Raw genomic sequence first — 24,338 nt, forward strand, 5'->3', positions numbered from 1 at the left:
TGTCAACAGAACTTGGCAGTTTTGTCGACGGCTGTAAACCTCATTCTACGAGGAATAACGCCTTTTGTTGACAGAGTTCTGTCGACAGAAGACATTATGCACCTACACTGTCCTTTGCATCTACACTGTTGTGTCGACAAAGTGGCTTGCTTTGTCGACAGAACTGGATGTAGTCTAGACGCTCTTTGTCGACAGAAGCTTTGTCAACAGTATCTGTCGACAAAAATTCTGTTGACAAAAACCTGTAGTCTAGACGCACCCATACTGTGAATTCTTTCATTCAGAAAGCATCTACAAGCATGACACTTTTCCTGTAGGACTCTGCAGCTTGGTCATGTTACTTCTTTTTGCTCTGAGAAGGCCAACCGTCAGCACAGTTGGCATTGGCAATGGATTCATGCATACCTGTCATATTTCTCCTTTATGGTTTTCTTATTCACTTCAAACTGCTCCAAGATATTCTTGAGCTTTCCAACACCAAAATTAAATGAACCTTTTTCCCTTTCATCGCCACCAAACAACTGTGGTTTTGTATAGTATTTGGTAAAAATACTGGGCTCGCTCTGTTAGGGAAAAAGAAAAACATGACAATATTTAAGGTACAAAACACTCAGAACATTCAATAGACAAAACATTCATGCCCCAGGTTCTCTGAGGAGTGTGGGGCACTCTCAGTACTGAAGGCCACAGTGAACAGGTGTGACAAGTTGCATTGAACAGACAGATTAAGAATTTCATGAGATTTGGTTCATCTGAAGTAGCTACATCGACATCCCTGAGAAGGGAAGGAAGGCTGGCTGTATTCCCATCAGACTGAACCAGGAGCAACTGTACTTAGATAGCACAGTTTAAAAAGAAGGGCTCCCCCACATCGTTCTGTGTAGTGCGCTGTACTGGTTGCCATTGCTAAATACCCCAGATACAGCCAAAAAAACCCAATATGCTGTGCTTGAAACGATGCTGAAAGCACAGCAAGTCCAGGGGGAAAGCAGGGAAAGAGGTAAAGTTTGCATGGTGAGATGCACTGCTGCAAATTCTTTAACTTAAATAGCCAATGCCAAGTTTCCTACTAACTAATGTTTTGTTGGCAAGTAAACATCGCCATAAGGGTCCAACATCACGTGTTATAAGCCAGTTTTCATAGGCTTCAATATGCGTCTGAAAACAGGAATGTTAATGTTTAATACTGAAACTGCAAAAGCCTCCCTCTCCTCCTCCAAACTTTTCAGCCACTGTGCTGAGCAAAGTAAAATCAACTGTCCCTTACATTTTAATTTAATATGAATGCAAATCACCCCACACAGTCCTCTTTCCTCCTGAGAGTAAACTGCCTCTTCCATGTTGGAAAAGCTACTGCAGTCCATGAAGGGAGACCTTTAGCAAAGTGAAGAGGGGTCAGAAAGGGCCTCTTCGCCTATGTCTACTGACAAATCTTTATTTTGACCCTCAGGCATGTCCGAAGTGGAAGTGCTATTTGAGTGTGGATACTAGTGCAGATGATACTCTATTAGAAAAGCAAGTGAGATGTGTCTAGACGAGTATGAAGGCTTGCTCACTCTGAAAATCAATGACGTGTCTGCTATAATACAATGGACAGCACCGGAGTAAATGCATTTTCAGTCTATGGAAGTAAATAAGTACACTGGACACCTCAGCCTTCGTGAATCCCTTTCTCTTCCAGGAAGCCTCCTGAACAGAAACATTATCCACAGAAGGAGTAACTGGTTGCATTCATGCTTGGAATACCTGCATATGATTGTAGTCACTGGGAATACTCTGGAGCTGCTGCACCAGAGCCGGGGACTGGGGAAGGAAGCCCAGAAGAAAGTGCTTCCCAGAGATGGCTGGTGGCTGGCTGGGATGCAGAGGAAGGAAGGAAGTGACCAAGGGAAGTTGACCTCAGGCTGAAACAAGACACTGTGGGGTGAGTTAAGCTGAACAAGCCTTCCACGGCTCTGGACTAAGGATGTTAAGGACTAGTCAACTATCCGACAAGCAAATGCTTATCAGATAGTCGACCTGACTAGTCGATTCCGCCCCTCTTGCTGCCTCTATCAGATAGAGAGAGTAAAGGGGGGAGAAGAAAGAGTTACCTTGTGCAGTAATGGTGGTTCTTCAAGATGTCTGTCCCCGTGGGTGCTCCATTCCACCCAGAGTGGGGCATCCACAGAGGACACTACTTGAAGAAGAAGAGGGGATTTTTCAAAGCAGCAGCGCCGCATGGAGCCCATATGGGGGCTCCGTGCGATACTACCGCATTGAAACACCGTGGCAGCATTTCAAAGGGGCAGTGTCGCACAGCTGAGCCTGGGATCAGCTGTGCGGTGCTGCCCCTTTGAACAACAGTGCCGCGTGGAGCCCCGAGTCAGCTGATCCCAGGTTCCGAGGAAATGCCGCGCAGAGCCTGGGATCAGCTGTTCCCAGCTGATTCTAGGCGCCGTGTGACATTTTAAGCGGCAGCGCAGCAAGGAGCCTGGGGTTAGTGGGGGACTCTGAGTCCCCCATTGACCCTAGACTCCATGAAGGTGCTTCTGCTTTGAAATGCACAAGGGCCCCGCTGGGGACTCTTGTACATTTCAAAGCTGGCATCCGCGTGCAACCGAGAGTCAGCGGGACTTCCTGCTAGCCCCAGGCTGTACGTGGAGTTCTGCATTCCTCCTTTGAAATGTACAGTAGGCCCTGCGGGGACTCTTGTACATTTCAAAGAGGAATGCAGAAGTGCCTATCAACTAGTCGAGTAGTTGATGGAAATTCCATCGACTACTCAATTAGTAAATTAACCGAGATTTAACATCCTTACTCTGAACTAGAACCCAGTGGAGTGGGAGGGAGCTGGTTTCACTGGCCCAGCAAGAAGTGCATTTGTTAGGCAGAGCTGCTACCCATGAACTGGACCCCTGGCAGGCTGCCACTGAGAACTGTACTCATTAGGTGGAGCTGCCACTAGGCAAGACTGCCACCAGAGGTGAACTACTGGGTGTAAATGCAAGCGTAGGCTCCAACTGCTAGGCAAAGATGCTGCCTGCTGCCCACAGCTTTCAGCTAGAGATAAAAATATATTTCTTCCTACTACATAAAAAGCATCTCTCTTTCACCAGCAGCTAACATTTTCCTGAGTGCTCTCATAATCATCATCATCAACAACAACCATGGGCTCAATGCCCGTTGGTGTCCAATGCCTCCCTCACTATTTCCTTCATCTTTCCCTGTCCAGTGCGGAGTGCCTTAGTTTCTGTAGACTAGCTCCACACCAATATACTAGATCATCTCCCCATTCTCTGTGGGGTCTGCCTCTCCTATTTGCACCATCCATTTTGCCGAATACCAGGGTCTTAACTTTTCGCTCGTTGTTCATTCTGCAGATATGCCCGAATAGCTGTACCTTCCGTTGTATAACCTTCTGCTGTAGGTTCTCTTTTGGCTGTATCTTCCTATATAATTCCTCGTTGGTGACCTTCTGCATTCATCCTAGTCTCAAGATCTTTCTATAACAACTCCTCTTGAACGCCAATATCCTTCTCTTCGAATCTTTCGTTATCACCCATGTCTCTCATCTGTACAACATGCTGCTAAATACACGTTTTCAAGATGCTCAGCTTCGTTCCTAAGCTAATCGCTTTACTTTTCCAGATCTTATCCATCGCCTTCAAACTCACTCTTGCTTTCACTATTCTAGTCGCTATTTCCTTCTTAGTCTATATCATACGTCACGTTGCTCCCCAAATAAGTGAACTTCTCTATGTTCTCTAGTTCAATCCCATCTACACTGATCTTTCTTCCTATTTCCTTATCTCCAAATACCATTGTCTTCGTTTTATCAATATTCATAATCACTCCATACCACTTTCCTTCCTCATTTAGTACCTGCACCATTCTTGCTAGCTTCTCTTCATCTTCCTTGATGATAACTATATCATCTGCAAACCTCAAGTTGTTGATTCTCATCCCGTGCACCGATACCCTTCCACCTCGTCCTTGATCTTGTCCATCACTCTCTCTAGGTGTGTGAAGATACTCGGCGATACCGGATCTCCTTGTCTCATATCTCTATTCATTCTAAACCAACTTCCCAACTTTCTGCACATCTCCTCCTTGTTATTTCATTGTTTGTGTTGTAGGGAGACACACTGGTCACTTCCCTTTTTTCATTGTTGTTCTTCAAGACATGTTGCACAAGTCTGTAACCAGACGGACACAACCTCCCTCCGTCCCTCCACTACACTGGTGTCTAGCTGATGGGACATACTCCTCTGCTTTTCCCTTTTCCCTGACTCTGGCTCTCTTAGTTACAATTTATGTTAAGCTCTTTCTACTTGTTCTTGTTACTCAAAGCCATGAGGCCCAACTTTGCCTAGAAACCATATTGCTTATGAATATGCATAGGTCTATTATGGAACGTGTGTGAAGTGTGAATGAGAAACACCCAATAGAAAGGCAGTTTAGGATCTGTAACCATTTCATAGAATCATAGAACCATAGAGCTGGAAGAGACCTCAGAAGGTCATCAAGTCCAGCCCCCTGCTCTAGGCAGGACCAATCCCAACTAAATCAACCTGGCCAGGGCTTTGTCAAGCCGAGACTTAAACACCTCTAGGGATGGAGACTCCACTACTTCCCTAGATAACCCATTCCAGTACTTCACTACCCTCCTAGTGAAATAGTTTTTCCTAATATCCAACCTGGACCTTTCCCACCACAACTTGAGACCATTGCTCCTTGTTCTGCCATCTGTAACTACTGAGAACAGTCTTTCTCCATCCTCTTTGGCACCTCCCTTCAGGAAGTTGAAGGCTCCTCTCAAATCCCCCTTCACTCTTCGCTTCTGCAGACTAAACAGACCCAACTCCCTCAGCCTCTCCTCATAGGTCATATGCTCCAGCCCCCTAATCATTTTGGTTGCCCAATGCTGGACCCTCCCCAATGCATCCACATCCTTTTTATAGTGGGGGGCCCAGAACTGGACACAATACTCCAGATGCAGCCTCACCAGAGCCGAATAAAGGGGAATAATGACATCTCTGCATCTGCTGGTAATGTTCCTCTTAATGCAACCTAATATGCCATTAGCCATCTTGGCTACAAGGCCACACAGTTGACTCATATCCAGCTTCTCATCCACTGTAACCCCCAGGACCTTTTCTGCAGAACTACTACTTAGCTGGTTGGTCCCCAGCCTGTAACAGCGCTTGGGATTCTTCCGTCCCAAGTACAGGACTCTGCACTTGTCCTTGTTGAACCTCATCAGATTTCTTGTGGCCCAATCCTCCAATTTGTCTAAGTCACTCTGGACTCTATCTCTGCCCTCAAGTGTATCTATCTCTCCCCCAGCTTAGTGTCATCCACAAACTTGCTGAGGGTGCAATCCATCCCCTCATCCAGGTCATTAATAAACATACTGAACATACTGAACTAAACTAGAACCGAACCTTTGGGGCACTCTGCTAGAAACTGACCACCATCCTGACATCGAGCCGTTGATCACTACCCGCTGGGCCCAGCCTTCTAGCCATCTTTCTATCCATTTATCCAATCCACATTCCCTTAACTTGCTGGCAAGAATATTATGGGAGACTGTATCAAAAGCCTTGCTAAAGTCAAGGTATATCACATCCACTGACTTTCCCAGATCCAGAGAGCCAGTAACCTCATCATAGAATCTAATCAGATTGGTCGGGCACAACTTTCCCTTTGCGAATCCATGCTGACTATTCCTAATCACATTCCTCTCTTCCAAGTGCCTCAAAATGGATTCCTTAAGGATCCCTTCCATGATTTTTCCAGGAACTTAGGTAAGACTGACAGGCCTATAGTTCGCTGGATTGTCCTTCTTCCCTTTTTTGAAGATGGGCACTACATTTGCCTTTTTCCAATCATTCGGGATTTCTCCCAACCTCCACGACTCTTCAAAGATAATGGCCAAAGACTCCTCAATGACATTTGCCAACTCCCTCAGTACCCTCGAATGCATTAAGTCCGGACCCATGGATTTGTGTACATTTAGCTTTTCTAAATAGTTCCTAACCTGTTCTTTACCCACCAAGGGCTGTCCATCTTCATCCCATCTTGCGTCACTTAGCGCATTAGTCCGGGAGCCCACCTTGTCCGTGAATAGAGAGGCAAAGAAAGCATTGAGTACTTCAGCTATCCCCACATCATCAGTCATTAGGTTACCTCCTTCATCCAGTAGGGGCCGCACACCCTCTCTGATCACCTTCTTCTTGTTAACATGCCTGTAGAAACCTTTTTTGTTATCCTTCACATCCTTTGCCAGTCGCAATTCCATTTGCGCTTTCGCCTTCCTGATAACCCCCCGGCATTCTCAAGCTATACCTTTAAACCCCTCCCTGGTCATTTGTCCAAGTTTCCACTTTTTGTAAGCTTCCTTTTTGTGCTTAAATTCACCAAGGATTTCCCCTGTAAGCCAATCTGGTCTCCTACTGTGTTTGCCTCTCTTGCTATGCATCAGGATGGTTTCTCTCTGTGCCTTCAATAAGGCTTCTATAAAATACTGCCAGCTGTCCTGGACTCCTTTCCCTTTCATATTAGCATTCCAGGGGATTCTGCCCATCAGATCTCTGAGGGAGTCAAAATCTGCTTTTCTGAAGTCCAAGGTATGTATTTTACTACTCTCTTTTCTTCCTTTGGTCAGGATCCTGAAATCTACCATCTCATGATCACTGCTTCCCAGGTTGTCACCCACCTCTACTTCCCCTACTAGTTCCTCCCTGTTTGTGAGCAGAAGGTCAAGCTGCGCACAGCCCCATGTCAGATCCTTCAGCACTTGTACCAAGAAGTTATCCCCAACATTCTCCAAAAACTTCGTGGATTGCCTGTGTACTGCCGTATTGGTTTCCCAACAGATGTCAAGGTGATTAAAGTCCCCTACGAGAACCAGGGCCTGCGATGGGGAAGCTTCTCTTAGTTGTCCAAAGAAAGCCTCATCTAACTCATCCACCTGATTTGGTGGCCTGTAGCAGACACCAACCACAACATCACTGCTGTTGTTTGCTCCTTTAAACTTAACCCATAGATTCTCAACAGGTTTTTCTCCCTCTTTATACTGGAGTTCAGAGCAATCATAGTGCTCTCTAACATATAGTGCATTTCCTCCTCCTTTTCTCCCCTGCCTGTTCTTCCTGAACAGCTTATACCATCCTGACATCCTAACCATGACAGCACTCCAGTCATGAGAGTCATCCCACCAAGTCTGTTATCCCAATTAAATCATATTTCTTGGACTGGGACAGGGCCTCCAGTTCTTCTTGTTTGTTGCCCAGGCTTCTAGCATTAGTGTACAAACACCTCAGATAACCAGTTGATCGCCCTATCTTGTCCATTCGAATCAGGGGTCTTCCTTTGTTGCTTGTTCCTCTTTGCATTTCTTCCTGGGTATCCGACTCTCCCACTCCCCTCAGGGTTTTGATTACCGTCCCCCGACAAACCTAGTTTAAAGCCTTCCTCATTAGGTTTGCAAGCCTGCCCGCGAAGATGCTCCTTCCTCTCTTCGTTAGGTGGATCCCATCTCTTCCTAACAATCCTTGTGCCCGGAACAGAGTCCCATGGTCAAAGAAGCCAAAGTCCTCTCTGCGACACCACCTGCGCAACCACGCATTTATTTCCTCAATTCGACGATCCCTGCCCAGTCCTTTCCCTTCAACAGGGAGGATGGACAAGAACACTACTTGCACTCCGAATTCTTGGATCTTTCTTTCCAGCACTACATAATCTGCAGTAACCCGCTCAAGGTCATTCTTGGCCGTATCGTTAGTTCCCACATGGAGAAGCAGGAAGGGGTAAGGATCCGAAGGTGTGATCAATTTGGTAAGCCTCTCAAAGTGCTGGCCATTTAATGTAAAGACCCTGCAAGCAGATAAATTAACTGAGAAGCAGCCAGAAAATCAATCTCTCTCTCTCTGACAAGATGTAACATTACAGCAGAAACCTGGGACTGGCCCAAAGTAAAGCCCACTGCAGATCCGAAGGGATCCTCCAAGGAACATCATGGTCGAGTCTCCGGGAAGCGGACACTTGGCCAGCACTTCAGCCACCTGCGAAATCCAAAGTAATCTACACCGCACTTGCAGCCCGCCTCCAAACTGCCAGCATGAGTATGAGTGTGTGTGCGTGTGTGCGTGTGAGTGAGAGAGACCTTACTCTTAAGAATCTGTACCAATAAACAACCCCAAAAGCAATACTCCCTCAGCCCCCTCATTGTCTGGGTTTGTTCCTCAGCAGGTCTGAGGAAGTGCAGCAAAGTCCGTTCCACACTTGGTGTGTACACACCCACCAGACAATTTGCCCCCAGTGCTACCCGTCAGGAAAACTTGAGACCCCCCGGCTGCTGGTCATACCAGTGTAAAGGGCCTATCCAAACCTAAGCCCCCTCAGGTCCTTGATTCTGGAAAACTCCACCATGGAAGGGTAGGACGGCAGGTCATGGAACAGACACATGTATCACACCACACAGAACAATAGCTACGAAAGGCTAGTAATTGTCCTTTCTCTGAGTGACTGTGCAGGTACATTTCACTCTTGATGATTCCCAAGCAGTAGCAACAGAGGAATGGGACAAACAACAAGCAGTCCTCTGGCACCTTAGAGACAAACAGATTTATTAGGGTATAAGCTTACCTGGATAAAACCCACCTGATCAGATGAATTGGAGTGGAAGTGACAGAGGCAGGGAGATACATAAGGGAGAAGTTGCTTGTGTTAATTAAGCTAATTAAGTCAGGGTAGAAGTGACTCATTCACAGCATGTGGTGTGGAGATGTGAATATTCAGAGAGGGGAAATGGCCTTCATAATGCAATAACCAGTTGAGATCCTTGTTCAGTCCTAAACTGAAAGTGTTGAATTTGCAAACTGATTCCAGTTCTGCTGTCTCCCTTTGTAATTGGATTTTGAAATTCTTTTGGAGAAGGACGGCTACCTTCAAATCCATAGCTGAATATCCAAGAATAGCCCAAAGTAAAGCCCGCTGCAGATCCGAAGGGATCCTCCAAGGAACATCATGGTCGAGTCTCCGGGAAGCGGACACTTAGCTAGCACTTCAATCACCTGCAAAATCCAAAGTAATCTACACCACACTTGCAGCCCACCTCCAAACTGCCAGGTTAAATGTTTCCTTACAGATTTCTGTATGTTACCATTCCTGATGTCTGATTTGTGTCCAGTTATCCTTTGGCATGGAGACTCTCTGGTTTGGCCAATATACATGGCAGAAGGGCACTGCTGGCACTTGATGGCGTATATTACATTAGTGATTAAATGGGTTTTATACACGCAAGGTTATGCCCTAATACATCTGTTAGGGTATGTCTAAACTAGCCATCCTAGTTCGAACTAGGGTGGCTAATGTAGTCATTCGAACTTGCAAATGAAGCCTGAGATTAAAATATCCCGGGCTTTATTTGCATGTTCCCAGGAGCCACCATTTTTAAATGCCCGGTAGTTCGAACTCCCTGCCCACGGCTACACTTGGCACGAGCTAGGTAGTTCAAATTAAAGCTCCTAATTCGAACTACCGTTACTCCTCATTGTAGGAGGAGTAATGGTAATCCGAATTAGGGTCTTTAGTTCGAACTACCTAGCCTGTGCCACGTGTAGCCGTGGCCAGGGAGTTCAAACTACTGGGCATTTAAAAATGGCGGCGCCTGAGAACATGCAAATAAAGCCTGGGATATTTTAATCCCGGACTTCATTTGCAAGTTCGAATGACTACATTAGCCACCCCAGTTTGAACTAGGGTGGCAGTGTAGACATACTCTCAGTGTTTAAGGTGCCACAGGACTCATGGTGTTTGCAGATACAGACTAACTCAGCTACCCTACTGAGAAAGATTGGAGTTCATGGGGATAGACCTTAGTACACTTGGACCAAATTTGGCATCATCTCTAGAAAATTGGGTGGCATAATGGGAAGCCAGCTTGCTGCTTTGCAAATGTCCTAGATTGGGATCTGAGCCAGGAACACCACTGAGGTGCTTGCAATCTTGTGGAGTAAGCAGTCAGCTTGTCTGTCATGCGCATGCAGGCATTCCTCTGCTAAACGTGGATACAGGGTGTTATTCAAGGTGAAATTATTTGCAAGGAGACTGGAAGAGTTTTTATTCTGTGTGCAGCAGCCATGAACAGCTGGTGGACCGCCGAAAGGGCTTGCTCCTGTCCATGTCCCTCAAGGACAACAGGCCCTGAGTTCAGAGGGGCCCCGAGTGAGCTTCCACCCCTAGAAATGATGTATCTGAGACCAGAGCCGTTGAAGGCTGAGGGTGAAGGAAGGGAATGCCCGCCCGGTCTGCTCACCAATTCAATGAAATTAGAACCTGCAAAGATAACATGCCAGTGTCCAGATGGCGACGTGGCAAGTAAGCTGAAGCCAGCCCTGCCTGGAGCGTAGTGTTTTGTACCACATGTGAGCCCAACTCCATGTACTCCAGAAGTTTCATAAGCTGTGAGGTGCTGTGATAGGATGAATCTGGGTGTCAGACTAGACTGGGATGCGGCCTCTGGAAGGAATGCAGCCCCACAAGCTATCCTCTGTTCAGGGCTTGTCCATGCTTATCAATAGGCCCAGGGCTGTGAGGGCTGACTGGATGAGTTGAGTGCTGGATATAACCAGAGCTCTGGAGAACCCTGGACTAACCAGTCCTCCAGTGGAGGGCAGAGCTACCCTCCTAGATCTTACTGGGAATGCTGCTACCACAGCCACAGCCACACCCGGGGAGCTGCAGACTGGATGAGCTAAGAATGTAAGTGCTTCATACGAACCTCAGAAACGTTCTGTGTCTTAGTACACTGACACATGAAATTTCTTCAACTGAGGGCGGGTAGCAGTTTCCAGGATCTAGTGTGGAATTCATGGATGCCAGGGCAACCAGGCACAACTCTCTTTCTGAGATAATTGTTGAGCTAATGCAAGTCTAAAATAGATCTAAGACCTCCCTTGGCGTTTGGATTAGCAAATAATGAATGTAAACGCTCTTCCCCCTTACATTCTGTAGAACCTCTCCTAGGGCTCCCATGAGAAAGAGGAGATTGAACATCCTGAACTGGGGAGGAACAATGTGAAGGAGGGGCATGTTTCCTACTGCCACAGTGCCCAGCATTCAACGGGCTCTGAGGGAATGGGACAAATAGGGTCTGGCGACCTAGAACCCGACATGGTGTCCTTGGGCAGCCCCTCAGAATGCCTGCTTAGCGCCCCTGCATGTCCGGGTTGGGGCAGGCCTGGGTGCAAAGCCAGAGGAGAAGGTGCTTTTTGTCTACAACCCCTACTCTTCTTTCACTGTGGCTCTTGTCAGATAGCTGGGTCAGAAAACCGGGTCAGAAAACCAGAGGGGCTGGGGAGGTCTGAAGGGCTTCCTGGAACCCTTGAGTCCTATAACCCATGGAGCTTAGCATCAGTTTGCTCCAAAAAGAGTGCCGATCCCTTAGGCAACAGGCATGCCTTTGGTCTGGCCTCTGCAGGAGCCCAGAGGATTGCATCCAGGAGCTCTTCCACATGGACCTGGCCGCTGAGCCAGCTGCTTTCAGAGCAACTTGCCACAATGCCTGCACCACCAATCTTCTCTTAGCCCGGCAGGAAGAACTTCAGCCTAGCATCTTCTGGCAGCAGGTCTCTGCCTTTTGTCCTGGATTCCCACATCTGCCCAAAAGGGAAAGCTGGTTGCCGAGCCTGAGTTGCAACTCCACAGTGGAAGAAACTTTGATAGCATATAGGCCCAGGGTTCTTTTGTTTGGAGAATTTTGATTTTGGGGTTGTGCTCTGAGGCCCCCATCTTTCACTCTCATTGGCAGCAGCCACCAGGTACCAGGGTGGCTAGGATGGAAACTCACACCCTAGCAGGGCACACAACATCTGCACTCTGCCCCTTTAGAAGTGGGGGAAAGGGACGAGGGGTCTGCCATAGTGCCTTAGCAAGGACCTTAATGGCCCCATTGAGAGGGGTGGTCAATCTGGAAGGATCTGCTGTGTCAAACTGTCAATCAGGCAACATGAGGAGGGTTTTGCTTCCTAGCAAGCCTTACTGCAAAATGCCTCCTTCTGAAACTGCCTTGGCAGGGGAAGCGGAGGCCAGCACTGGCTGGAATTGCTCTTCCTCCAGTTCTGGAACTGCAGGGTCCTGCTCAGCAAGAGCCAGGAAGGAGGGCTGGATGGTGGGGAGGTGCCACATTTCTTTCTCAGGCCACCAAACAGGCAAAGCCAGTGGATGATTCGGAGTGGCCGCCCTGGGTCCTGCACACTAGGGAGCTTCATGGGCCCAGGGTGGCCTGGGGAATTATTGGGGGGCTTGGCCTGGCAGCAAAGATTGAGCCAGCCCAGCAGGGGGAAAGGGGGATGTTCTGAGCCCTGCACCTGCCAAGGGATGGCCCTGTAAATAGGAACGTAGATGTAATTGGGGAAAAGCCCCAAAGATTCCATTAGGCTAATGGCCAGGTATAGCCCCTAGTGACATCCTGGCCACTCCTGGGGAGGGGTCTGTGGTTGGAAGCAGTGCCTTGAGGAGGAGCAGTGAGTGTCTCGGATGATGTGAGACATCAGCCCTAACTTCTGATTTGGAGGAAGACGACTTTCCTGCTGCCCACAGAGGGGCGTTTCCACATGGTTCTCATGCCCAGTGCCCAGGTGGAGGAGGAGGCATGAGATTAGTGAGCATCGCAGCACCAAAGGGCAAGCCAGCAGTGGTACGTGAGGCTGGCTCAGCGAGTCCTCTCACATCTGGCAGCACTTCTAGTGCTGACTCGGCTGCCAGACACACCAGCGCCCACAGGGTTTGGCGATTTCTGGCTGGCTCCAGCAGGGTCAGTATGGTACAGTGCTGCAGACCCGGAAGGGACTCCTTTCGTGCTCCAGACTCAATGGCACCAGTCTAGGTTCCACTGTCAATGGTGCCAAAGCAGAGGTGTGCTACGCCTTATGATACCCAGGCCTAGCAGACCTGGGTGCTGGGGCTCTTCCCCTCTCGCAGTCTGCTTCTTGTGCCTCTTCCAAGGCGCTGCACGGTGAGTGGTGGTGGACTCAGGCTGGAGGTGCACGCCTGCAGCTGGAGGGTTTGGAGCAGTTTCACCACCCTGCTCAGATCCTGTCACTGGCGGTATGAGGCTGTTGCAAACCTGACAGCAGTACAAGCTGGGGTTCAAGTCCTGCTTTTGCCAGAAGCTGGGACTAGGCTATAGGGGAGGGATCACTGGATGATTCCCTGTTCTGATCACTTCCTCAGGGGCACCTGGCAGTGGTCATTGTGGGCAGGCAGGACACTGGGCTGGATGGACCGTGGTCTGACCCAGCCTGGCCGTTCTGATGTTCTCGTTCTCTATGAGTGGGAAGTTTAGCCTGGTTTCATAATCTTTCTATGTCCCTGCAAATGTGGCAATGCTCCCCTAGATGAGCTTCCCCACTGCACTTTAAGCAGCTTGAGTGGGGGGGGTCACTCCTGGGCATAGCCTTAGTGCAGGAAATGCAGGGCCACTTGGCACTAGGAATCCACTGAAATCCTCGAGTGGGCTAACGCCTGAGTAACTATACTGGAACACCCATGCCTGTAATAACAGTCTCAGCGTCTTCCGGATGCTGGGACTGGGTGGCAGGGGATGAATCACTTGTTAATTGCCCTGTTTGGTTCATTCTCGTTGAAGCATCTGGGATGGACCTCTGTTGGAAGAAAGGGCACTGGTCTGACCCATGCGACCATTCTTATGTTCTTACTGAGCCCAACGATTCACACCACAACACCTGAGTACCCAGTCTGCTGAGAGCACTTGCAAAGCAACGCAAGCCATTCCAGGGACCACCATGCATGGCAGCGAGGAACTGGGGAGGCCTGGGGTCAGCAGAATCCTTTCTACTGGTCCCACTGGTGAATGGCAGCAAAGGATGCTCAAGCTGCCCTGACAACTACCACTGAGGGAACAATGTCGGGCAACTGTGTGAGTTCACACCAAAAGGGGAATGCACATGTACAGCGACATGCAAACACTTTGGGGGAACTGCGCCCTCCCCTGCAGAGCTGGCAGCCTTCAGGATGGATTTGGATTGCTAATACTTCCCCACAGGTAGCACAAGAGTCAAACTCACATCCTGAGAGTTCTGCTGGGAGCTTTTCTGTTGTCTTGCCTGCACACTGAGTTCCAGGGGCACTGGTGCTGACTGAGAGTTCTCTGGACAGAACTGGGAACCAAAGAGGAACTGAGAGTCACTGAGGCTGGAGTAATCACTAGGAGCACTGCTCCGACTGGATGATTTATTAGTCCTGAAATAATGCAGAGCAGAAAGGGAATGAACCTCAAGCAAAAATCATGACTAAGTAATGAAACAGCAAACCATTTTAGAGCATACCGTAAGTCAGTTAACCATCAAACACTGTGTTACAGAAAGGAAGGAAGGAAGATCCTGTGGTTAGTGCACTTGCATGAGATTAGAGAAACCCAAGTTCAATTTCCTTCTCTGCCACAGACTTCCTCTGTGACCCTGGACGAGTCATTTAGCCTCTATGAGCCTTGGTTGTGGTTCATCTATAAAATGGAAGTAACATTATTTCTCTGCCTCATAAAGGATGCTGCAAGAATAAAATTGGAAGCAGAGTCTATGGTAAAAGGCGCTTAGCATGCATAACAACGCTGTATTGTACAGCTCTCCAACACTTCCATTCTGCAGACCACTTGAGAAACAGCTGCTCACAATGTCACTTGCTCTACCAACCACCCAGTCTTGCACTGTTGGTCAATAAGCACACCCTGAGGACTATCACCAGTCAGGGGCTTACAGACCACAGTTTCCTGTTAAAAGTTGACAAACAATAACTCTTTGCAATTGTCCTGAATTCCATCACCCCATACATTCTCCAGAAAACCTCATTCAGCCTCACACTGTGGACACAGATGCCAAAATAGTGCCCCACACGTACCTGGACAGACAGACTTTTCCACAGCTCCTTTCCTTGGTTTTACAGTGGGGTTACCCCTTTAAGGAGAATCTCTGAGGCAGCTGTTGGATGGGGAAACATTGCCAGTGAAGTGCCAACAGAAGCCCTTTGCCAGGGAGCTGCAATTTTGGCGAAAATGACCCCCTAAATGTTATATGTGCAGACTCTCAAGTGGGATGTGATGAACAAGAAAAAGAGGATTTCTGGGATGAATGGACACTGTTGTACAGAATGTGTGCGAGAGAGAGCGAAAGAAAGTAAGTCATAATTGGAGCCAGTCTTCATATTGACCCGAGGAGATGGTAAATGCCTCAAAAGGTACTGTATGGGGAGATTTCGGCAAATCCAGTAATGTGCCTGAACCACTACTGCTTACTCTTTAGTAACCAAGCTAACAGGCCCAAATTAGACCTCGACTGCAACTTCCGCATGACCACAGTCAGGGGAAAAAAAAGGGAGTTTGGGTGCGACAGAGAGGGCACCTTCCAGAGGCCCAAATCTCTAGTGAAATCGCTGAGCTATACATTAAGAAAAACAGGAAGTTTGTCTAAATGCCCTAAGACATATATCTGTCAGGGCCCCCGAGCATGGAGTCTCTAAAAAAGAAAAAATGCATCTGGTGAAAGTGATGATCAGAAGAAAACCTCTTGCCTAACCTTTAAAAAGTGCTTGCCTAACACATTTTTGAGTGACATGTTATTGTAATCCTAATGGATAAATAGGGAAGGAAAGTTTGAGTTAGGGGGACAATTTTGGGGAACACTTGGAGGGACTCCTTGAGGACTCTTCGCATCTGGACGCATCTTCGTCTCCACCGGCAGACGGAAGCCTGCCCGGTGTCACTCAAGTCACACTCAACTTCGGTAATTATCGAGAGTGAAGGTGTTTTACTAACCTGTTGCGGACGTAAGTGCTTGAGACTAAGTAAAGTTTAGCTTTAAGTGAAAGAGTTACTCACCCTGTGCAGTAACGTCTGTTCTCCGAGATGTGTGTCCCCGTGGGTGCTCCACTCGAGGTGCTGGGCTTGTCCTGGCGCCACAAACGGAGAAACTTCCATAGCAGTAGCCCTGCTGGCCCGTGCATGCGCTCCTGCTGTCTCACACTGTTCGAGCCGTTACAGCTGAGTGCGGGCCAGCTTGTCAGTTTCCTCCCAACCGGAAGCGTGTGAAAAATAAAACAGAAGCTCTGAAGCAGGGAGGAGGGTGGGTGATGGAGCACCCACGGGGGGACACAGCTCGAAGAACAGACATTACTGCACAGGGTAAGTAACTCTCTCTTCGTCGAGTAGTGTCCCTGAGGGTGCTCCATTCGAGGTGAGTACACAGGAGTGGTCCAATGCTATTGGTGTGCTTCAGACTTATGGTCTCTGCGCTGTGGCCAGGACTGCTTGCGCCACCGCTGAATCGTTCTTCAATATTTTTGCAAGGGCATAGTGCCTGGTAAAGGTAAGAGCAGATGACCAAGTTGGTGCACGGCATATGTCCTGCAAGAGCACCCCTCTAAGGTAAGCAGTGGATGCAGCCATGCCTCTGGTGGAATGAGCGCGAGGCCATCCCGGTAAAGGTTCATGCCGTAGGGCGTAACAATGTGTGATGCAAGAGGTGATCAAGTTGGAAATACGTTGTGTGGAGAGCTGTTGGCCTTTCGAACGCTCTGCCGTAGCTACAAAAAGACGCCGAGACTTCCTGAAAGCGCGTATTCTATCCAGATCGAAGGCCAGTGCCCGTCTGACATTGAGAGTATGTAAACGCGAGTCTTCTGGCAAAGAATGAGGTTTTGGATAGAATGCTGGCAGGCTTATGGGCTCGTTTATATGAAAGGGAGAGATTACCTTTGGAAAGAAGGGGGGATGAACACGAAGCAGTACCCCCGTTCAGAAAATAATGTGTACGGTGGGTCGACCGAAAGAGCTGCCAATTCACTAACTCGACGTGCTGAAGTGATTGCCAGGAGGAATGACACTTTCATCATGAGCATGTGCAACTCACAAGTTGCTAACGGCTCAAAGGGAGGACAAGTTAGTGTGTCCAGTATCAGGGCTAAGTCTCACGGCTCCGGTGGAATTGTGTAGGTCGGGTACAGATTCCCGAGTCCCTTTAGGAATCTTTTAACTAACGGGTGAGCGAACAGCGAGTGACCGTCGATGGGAGGACGGAAGGCCGAGATTGCTGCCAAGTGAACTTTCAGCGAAGCATTTGCTAACCTCTCTGTCATTAGGTGGAGGATGTAATCCAAAGCTTGCTGCACCAGCAAAGAGAGAGGGTCAAAGTTCCTCTCCAGACACCACGTTTGGAATCCATGCCATTTGTAGAGGTAGGTTTTGCGAGTGGTATGGCATCTGCTGTTTATCAGTACATGTTTTACTGCCCGAGAGCAGGTCATTTCTGGTGGTTGGAGCCAGTTAGGAGCCACGCCATGAGGTGCATGCGGTCGATGTCCGGATGCACCATCGTACCGTACTGTTGAGACAGCAAGTCGAACCATATCAGCAGTTGTCGTGATCGAGCACCCAACATTCTCGACAATTACATCAGCCAAGTCTGTCGGGGCCAAAAAGGTGCTATGAAAATCACTGTCGCGCCCTCCATCGCTATCTTCTCCAGCGCCCTCAGAATGAGAGGAAGAGGAGGAAACGCATAGAGTAGCTGGTGACGACCCCAATCGAGTAGGAAAGCATTTCCCAAGGAATTCATGCCGACACCCGCTCGCGAACAATAACGATGACACTTTTTGTTGTGACGAGTGGCAAAGAGGTCTATACTCGGGAACCCCCCGAGATGGAAAAGATCGCGAACAACTTCGTTGTGTAACTCCCACTCGTGCTGAGGAAGGAAGTGTCTGCTGAGGGCATCGGCAATGATATTGTCCTTGCTGGGAAGGTACGATGCGGTAAGGGTTATATGGTGACGGATTGCCCAGTTCCACAGCCGTATAGCCTCCACGCAAAGGAGGCGTGAACGCACACCATCTTGCCTGTTGATATACTATAGTGTGCATATATTGTTGGTGAGAATGTGGACTGCAAGACCTCAGATCCTGTGGAGGAAGTGCCTGCATGCGTTGGATACAGCTCACAACTCGAGGAAATTTATGTGCTGAAGGGATTCCTGTGGCATCCAGAGCCCCTAAACTCGATGTTCTTGTAAATGGGCCTCCCAACCAATCAAGGAAGCATCCATTGTGATCTGCACTGAGGGCCTTTGTCCGTGGAAGGGGACCCCTGATAGCAAATTTTTGGGATTGTCCCACCATGTTAGTGAAGTACTGACGTGTCTGGGAATAGATACTGTTTTGCCAGTGCTGTGTACCCCCGGTGTGTAAACAGTGAAAAGCCAATGCAGGAGGCTGCGCAGGTGAAGTCTTGCATGTGATACCACATATGTGATGGCTGCCATATGTCCGAGCAGCTGTAGGCACATAAGTATGCGGGATCTGGGAGCAATTGACACAGTCTGAACCAAATCCCGAATGAACTTGAACCTTGCTGTGGGTAAGTATTCTCTTGCACTCAGTGCATCGAGCCTCACGCTGATCAATTCCAAGTCCTGACTCAGTGTCAGGGACGATTTGCCGAAGTTGATTATGAGGCTCAGTGCCTCAAACACCGTCGTGGTGGTGGTCACTGCCCATGTAGCCTCTTCGCAAGTAGGGGCCTTCAATAGGCAATCATCGAGATACGGGAAGATCGTGATATTGAGGCATCGAAGGTAAGCAGCTACCACCGCTAGAGTTTTGGAAAACACTCGTGGCGCTGCTGACAGACCGAGGGGTAACACTCGGTATTGGTAATGATCTGAACCCACTACAAAATGAAGGAATCGCCTGTGGGCTGGATGAATTGCTATATGGAAATAGGCGTCCTGCAAGTCAAGGGACGCGAACCAATCCCCTTTGTCGAGAGCCGGAATGATAGAGGCTAATGTGACCATCTTGAATTTCTGTTTCCGCAGGTGACGATTGAGTCGACGTAGGTCCAAGATAGGCCTCCAACCCCCTGACTTCTTCTGGGTGAGGAAGTACCGAGAATAGAAACCTCTACCCCGGAACTGAATGGGTACCCTCTCCACTGCTCCTATAGTAAGTAGTCGAGACACCTCTTGCTGTAGAAGAATCTTGTGAGAGGGGTCCCTGAAAAGGGACGGGGAGGGTGGGGAATGGGGAGGGTTTGAGTTGAAAGGAATGGCATATCCTGAAACAACTATGTCGTTGACCCATCGGTCGGTGGAAATCAGAGACCAGCGATGTTGATAAGGCCTCAGCAGATGATTGTTTGAAGCTCCCGACAAAAGGGTAATGTGCAGACCCTCGATTGACCCATCAAACTTGCTGCCACCCCTGCTGGTGGCTGGATGCCTTGCTAGGCTGTTGTCTTCGTTTCTGTTGGCGTTGTCTTGGCCTCTGCTGATCATATGGTTTGGCGTAAGAGAAGGGTCTCTGTTTGTTATAGGGCGTATACCTCTTATGCTTATACGGAGGCGTATATATCCCAGTGTCGTACGGCAGTCTTTGCCTGAGTGGAACACCTGATCAGTGGATTGGGCAAAGAGTGACTGACGATCAAAGGGTAAGTCTTCTACCTTGTTCAACAGCTCTTTCGGGGCAGCTGTTTGGTGTAACCAGGATGCACGACTCATGACTACAGCAGTAGCTGTGGCTCTAGCTGCTGCATCAGCTGTGTCCAGGGCAATCTGCAGTGCTGTTTTAGCCATTGCGTAGCCCTCCTGTATTACTGCCCTTAAGATTTGATGCTTAGAGTCTGGTAGGTGTTCTAGAAGAAGGACTAATTTTGAATAATTGTCAAAATCATGATTCGCGAGGGGAGCCGCGTAGTTACACATTCGGAGAACTGAAGTGGCAGACGAATATACTTTTCTGCCTAAAATGTCCAGGCACTTAGCCTCTTTGTCACTTGCAGTATTTTTAGTTTGAGCCATCTTGGATCTCTATTGTGCAGCGTCCATGACGAGGAAATTGGGATAGGAGTGCGTGAACAAAAAGTCCATACCCTTTTGGTTTATAAAATATTTCTTATCCAACCTCTTGTTAGTCGGTAAGGAAGCAGCTGGAGTCTGCCATATATCATTGGCGATCTCCAGGATAGCCTCATCAAAGGGGAAAGCCAGTTTCGATTTTTGTGAAGACTGTAAGTTCTTTAGCAAGGAGTGTTGCTTTTGCTGCACGTCCGTAGTTTGAATGCCCTGAGATTGAGCAACCCTCGTAAAGAGCTCTTGAAATTGCTTATGAAGCCAGAGGTGCCCGATTTGTCCCCCACGCTCCTTTGCTGTGGTGGAGCTCCTTTGTGGCTGAACGAGCTACATGAGTCCCGGAGGCAACTGGAGGACGGCTCGCTCGCATCAGTCTGGAGGGCTTTATTATATAAAATTACTCTCAGTTGCATTTCATGATTGCGCCTGGCGCGTGCTGTCAGTTTCATACAATGCGAGCATTTCATCGGGATGTACCCATCCCCCAGACATTTAACACAGCGTGAGTGCCCGTCGGATGCGGGCATGGCATCCTGACACTGAACATTTCTTGAAGCCTGGCATGGTCTTTGCAAGTTGCAAATAACAAGAAAACAGCTTTTTTTTTTGTTAAGGCTACTGAACACAAACTATAAGATTAGGATGGGAAAACAAAGATTTTGAAAACTAACTAGACTAACTATTAACAACTACACTAACTACAAACTGCCAAGTGGCAATTAAAGTCTCTAAAGTAAAAATCCCTTTTTCTCCTCAGGCCGGAGAGGGAGCACGTCCTAGGTCCGTCTGTGGCCACAGATGGTTGAAAGGAAACTGACGAGCTGGCCCGCGCTCAACTGTAACAGCTTGAATGGTGCGAGACAGCAGGAGCGCATGTGCGGGCCAGCAGGGCTACTGCTAAGAAAGTTTCTCTGTTTGCAGCGCCGGGATGAGCCCAGCACCTCGAGTGGAGCACCCTCGGGGACACAACTCGATGAAGAAGCACTCTTGTGTTGTCCTGTTTGTGCCATCCATCTATCGGCCAGACGACCATATCTCCCCTGAATTATTTCCTGACACCACCTTGCAGAGAGTAAAAGTTACCGAGAGTTTTGGGTTGAAAGAACCCCGGGTAACAGTACCATGGCAGCCATGGGTATGGACATGGGGACAGGGAAGGACAGCTATCTTCCAGGATACCCAGACATGATTTGGTGGCAGTTAATACATTTTTCTGTTTATGAATGTCTGTAGCTTGTGACTGAAAGATTTTTTAGTATGCCAGGTTTCGCATCCATACAAGAGCACACTTTTCACATTTGTGTTGAAGATTCGCAGTTTCGTCTTCGCAGATATTATGTGAACTCCATATGGGACGAAGAGTCTTGAATGCAGCTGTTCATAAACAAATGCCTGAGGTACATCCTTCACATCAAATGGCATGACTTTGTCACAAATGAGGAGCTTTGGAATAGAGCAGGACAAGAACCACTTGATGTTCAAATCAAGAGAAGAAAGTGGGGATGGCTAGGCCACACTCTCAGAAATCCATTATCCAGCATAGTCTGTCAAGCTCTCACATGAAACTCGCAAGAAAAACGAAAAAGAAGACGACCTCGAACAACGTGGAGAAGATTGACTGAAATGAAGGACAACAACTGGGGTACTCCTGGAGTCAGCTAGAAGTTTTGTCTCAAGACAGAGTGAAGTGGAGGAGACTTGTAGATGACCTATGCTCCATGCAGAGTACAAGAGTTTAAGAAGAATATTTTTGTCACTATAAAGAAAACAGCTGACTAAGTAGAAGAGTGGCAGGGTAAGGATGCAGACAGATTACTTCCTGATAAACCAAACTGAGCTGAAGAACATCAAAAACTGAAAGGACATCCCAGCAGAAAGCTATGCATTTCAACACAGAATGCTGGTTCTTGACTATGAATATGTTTTGTACATAGGAAGAAAGCAGTCCAAAGCAGTACAGAAAACCAAGCTTAATGAAGTTAGGAGTTTGCAACAGAAGCATTGAAGAAAAATTCTTCAGAAGGGTTAAGAGAAGTTACAAATCAATGACAGAATCATATCGCAAACAAAATTCAAGAATATGCAATGAGCCTGCTTTGTAAACACATGAATAAAATGGAGACTTTTTCCCCCAGTCAGATCAGGTGGTGAAATTAGGAAGTACAACAGGCTGTGAAGAAAAAGAAAAAGTGTTTCAAACTTTGGCAAGCAATAGTTCAGCAGCAGGATTTTCAGGACTATAAACAAAGCCAATAAACTAGAACTGGTAGTCACTTAAGCCCAGGCTAAAGGTATGGAAGGCTTTTGTGACTGTCTTGAAATGAAGAAAGATAAATAAATAAATAGACTAGCAAAGGTCCTTGATGAGAAGAACTAATAACATTGATTTTGCCAAAGGCATTAAAGATTAATGTGGAAATATGTAAATTAATAAGATCCAGATTAAGGAAAGATGAAGAGTGCTTTGAAAGAATTATGAATGAAAGGAATCCAAGAGAACCATGCTGTATGATAAAATAAAACCAGAGTCTAATGGCAACAGTTCTGAAAGTTCTAAAAGTAGAAGCATCGAGCAACGTGAAAAATAAGGACACTCTTGGCTTTGATGGCATACTAGCCATCATACTGGAAGTGCCTGGGGCATGAATATGCTGACCCAACTGTTTAATTTTATCAGCAGGACTGAGAACAAGCCCGCTACCTGGAAAAAGAGTACATTAGTACCAACGGTTAAGAGAAAAGGAAGCACAGAAAAAAGGGGAGGAAAAAAGAAAACCTGTCAATTAAAGTGTCCATGCTAAATGAGGCTAATAGAGTGGGCTGTAGATGCCTGATGCTTGGCTTTTGATGTCGTTTGGGTGTTGAATATACATGGCCAATATATATGGCAGAGGGGCACTGCTGGCACTTTTTACATGTCCAGTTTGCCATGGTTATTGGCCAAACGGGACCATCTCTATGGCTATGTCTACGCTGCACTGTACTTCTGGAAAAAGCTACGCAAATTGCAAACCGCAATTTGTGTAGCATTTTCCGCTTCTTTTTTCGGAATAGGCTTTTCTGACATTTGGCCCACCTACGCTGGGCCAAATGTCAGAAAAAAAATCCTTTCAGAACATCCCTTCTTCCTTGTAAAAAAGGATTTACAGGGATGCCAAAAAAGCACGTCTGCTCTTCTGAAAAACATTTCGGAAGAGCAGGCACATTCCCTTGATGCAGCAGAGTTTTTCTGGGATACTCTGCAGTGCAGACATAGTCTATAACAAAGGATTAATGGGCATAAATCAGCTATCTGAAAAGGCAACACACAGAAACCTGTTGGGGAACACTGTAACTTGCCCAGGCACTCTAAAGGTGGCTGTCCTCTTCCAAAACAATTTCAGAGAGACACACTTTGGGGAACAGTCCTTCATACGCAAATCTGATACTATCTCACACTGCCTGAACAAAGACATGAATTGGATGGGCAGTTATATTCAACACCCAAATGACATAAAAATCTATGTATCGGGCACTTACAGCCCACTCTATTCGCCTCATTTAGCATGGACACTTTGATTGACAGTTTTTCTTTTCTCCTCTCTCTCTCCCCTCTTTTTCTGCTTTATAATTCAACCTCTGTGCCTCTTCCTCTATATTTGTCATCTGAAGAAGTATGTTGTGCCCACGAAAGCTCATGATACCATCTACAGGTTTTGCTGAAACAAAAGACAGGACTATGCAGCACTTTAAAGACTAACAAGATGATTTATTAGGTGATGAGCTTTCATGGGCCAGACCCACTTCCTCAGATGAAATGGTGGAAGAAAATTGGCATGACCATATATACCAAAGGGATACAATCAAAAAAAGTGAACACATAAAAAATAGACAAATCAGATTTTAGAACAGAGGGGGGGGTGGTTAATGTCTATGAGATAATGGTATTAGGGGTGATAATTGGGGAAGCTATCTTTGTAATGGATAAGATAATTAGCATCTTTGTTAAGGCCCATTCGTAAAATGTCATATTTAAGCATGATTGACAGTTCAGAGGCTTCTCTTTGAAGTCTTGTGTTAAAGTCTCTTTGAAGCAGGATGCAGGTAGTCAGGTCGTTGAGACAATGCCCAGTCTGGTTGAAATGATAAGTAACTGTTTTTTCTTTGTGAAACTGTCTGATGCCTGTTTTGTGTGCGTTGATTTTTCGGCGAAGTGTCTGAGAAGTTTGCCCAATATACATAGCAGATGGACACTGCTGGCACACAACGGCATAAATTATATTTCTGGATGTGCAGGAATATGTGTTCTTGATCTTATAACTGAAATGGTTAAGTCCAATGATGGTGTCAGCAGAGTAAATATGTGGACAAAGCTGGCAATGGGGTTTGTTGCAAGGGAAAATTCCAGGGTTGGTATTAGTGTGGTATGTCCTGTGGTTGTTGGTGTAATCC

General features: G+C 47.4%; 1 protein-coding gene across 1 annotated transcript in view; it reads right to left on the bottom strand.

Moving 5' to 3' along the window:
- The window catches only part of PRRT3 (proline rich transmembrane protein 3), a 131,442-nt gene that overhangs the window by 68,431 nt on the left and 38,673 nt on the right, over positions 1-24,338 (bottom strand). Inside the window, 1 exon segment of the mRNA XM_075917361.1 lies at positions 406-563. The gene's annotated coding sequence lies outside the window, so the exon portion shown is untranslated.

This window comes from Pelodiscus sinensis, unplaced genomic scaffold (genome assembly GCF_049634645.1).
Source record: "Pelodiscus sinensis isolate JC-2024 unplaced genomic scaffold, ASM4963464v1 ctg131, whole genome shotgun sequence".
Lineage (NCBI taxonomy): Eukaryota > Metazoa > Chordata > Testudines > Trionychidae > Pelodiscus > Pelodiscus sinensis.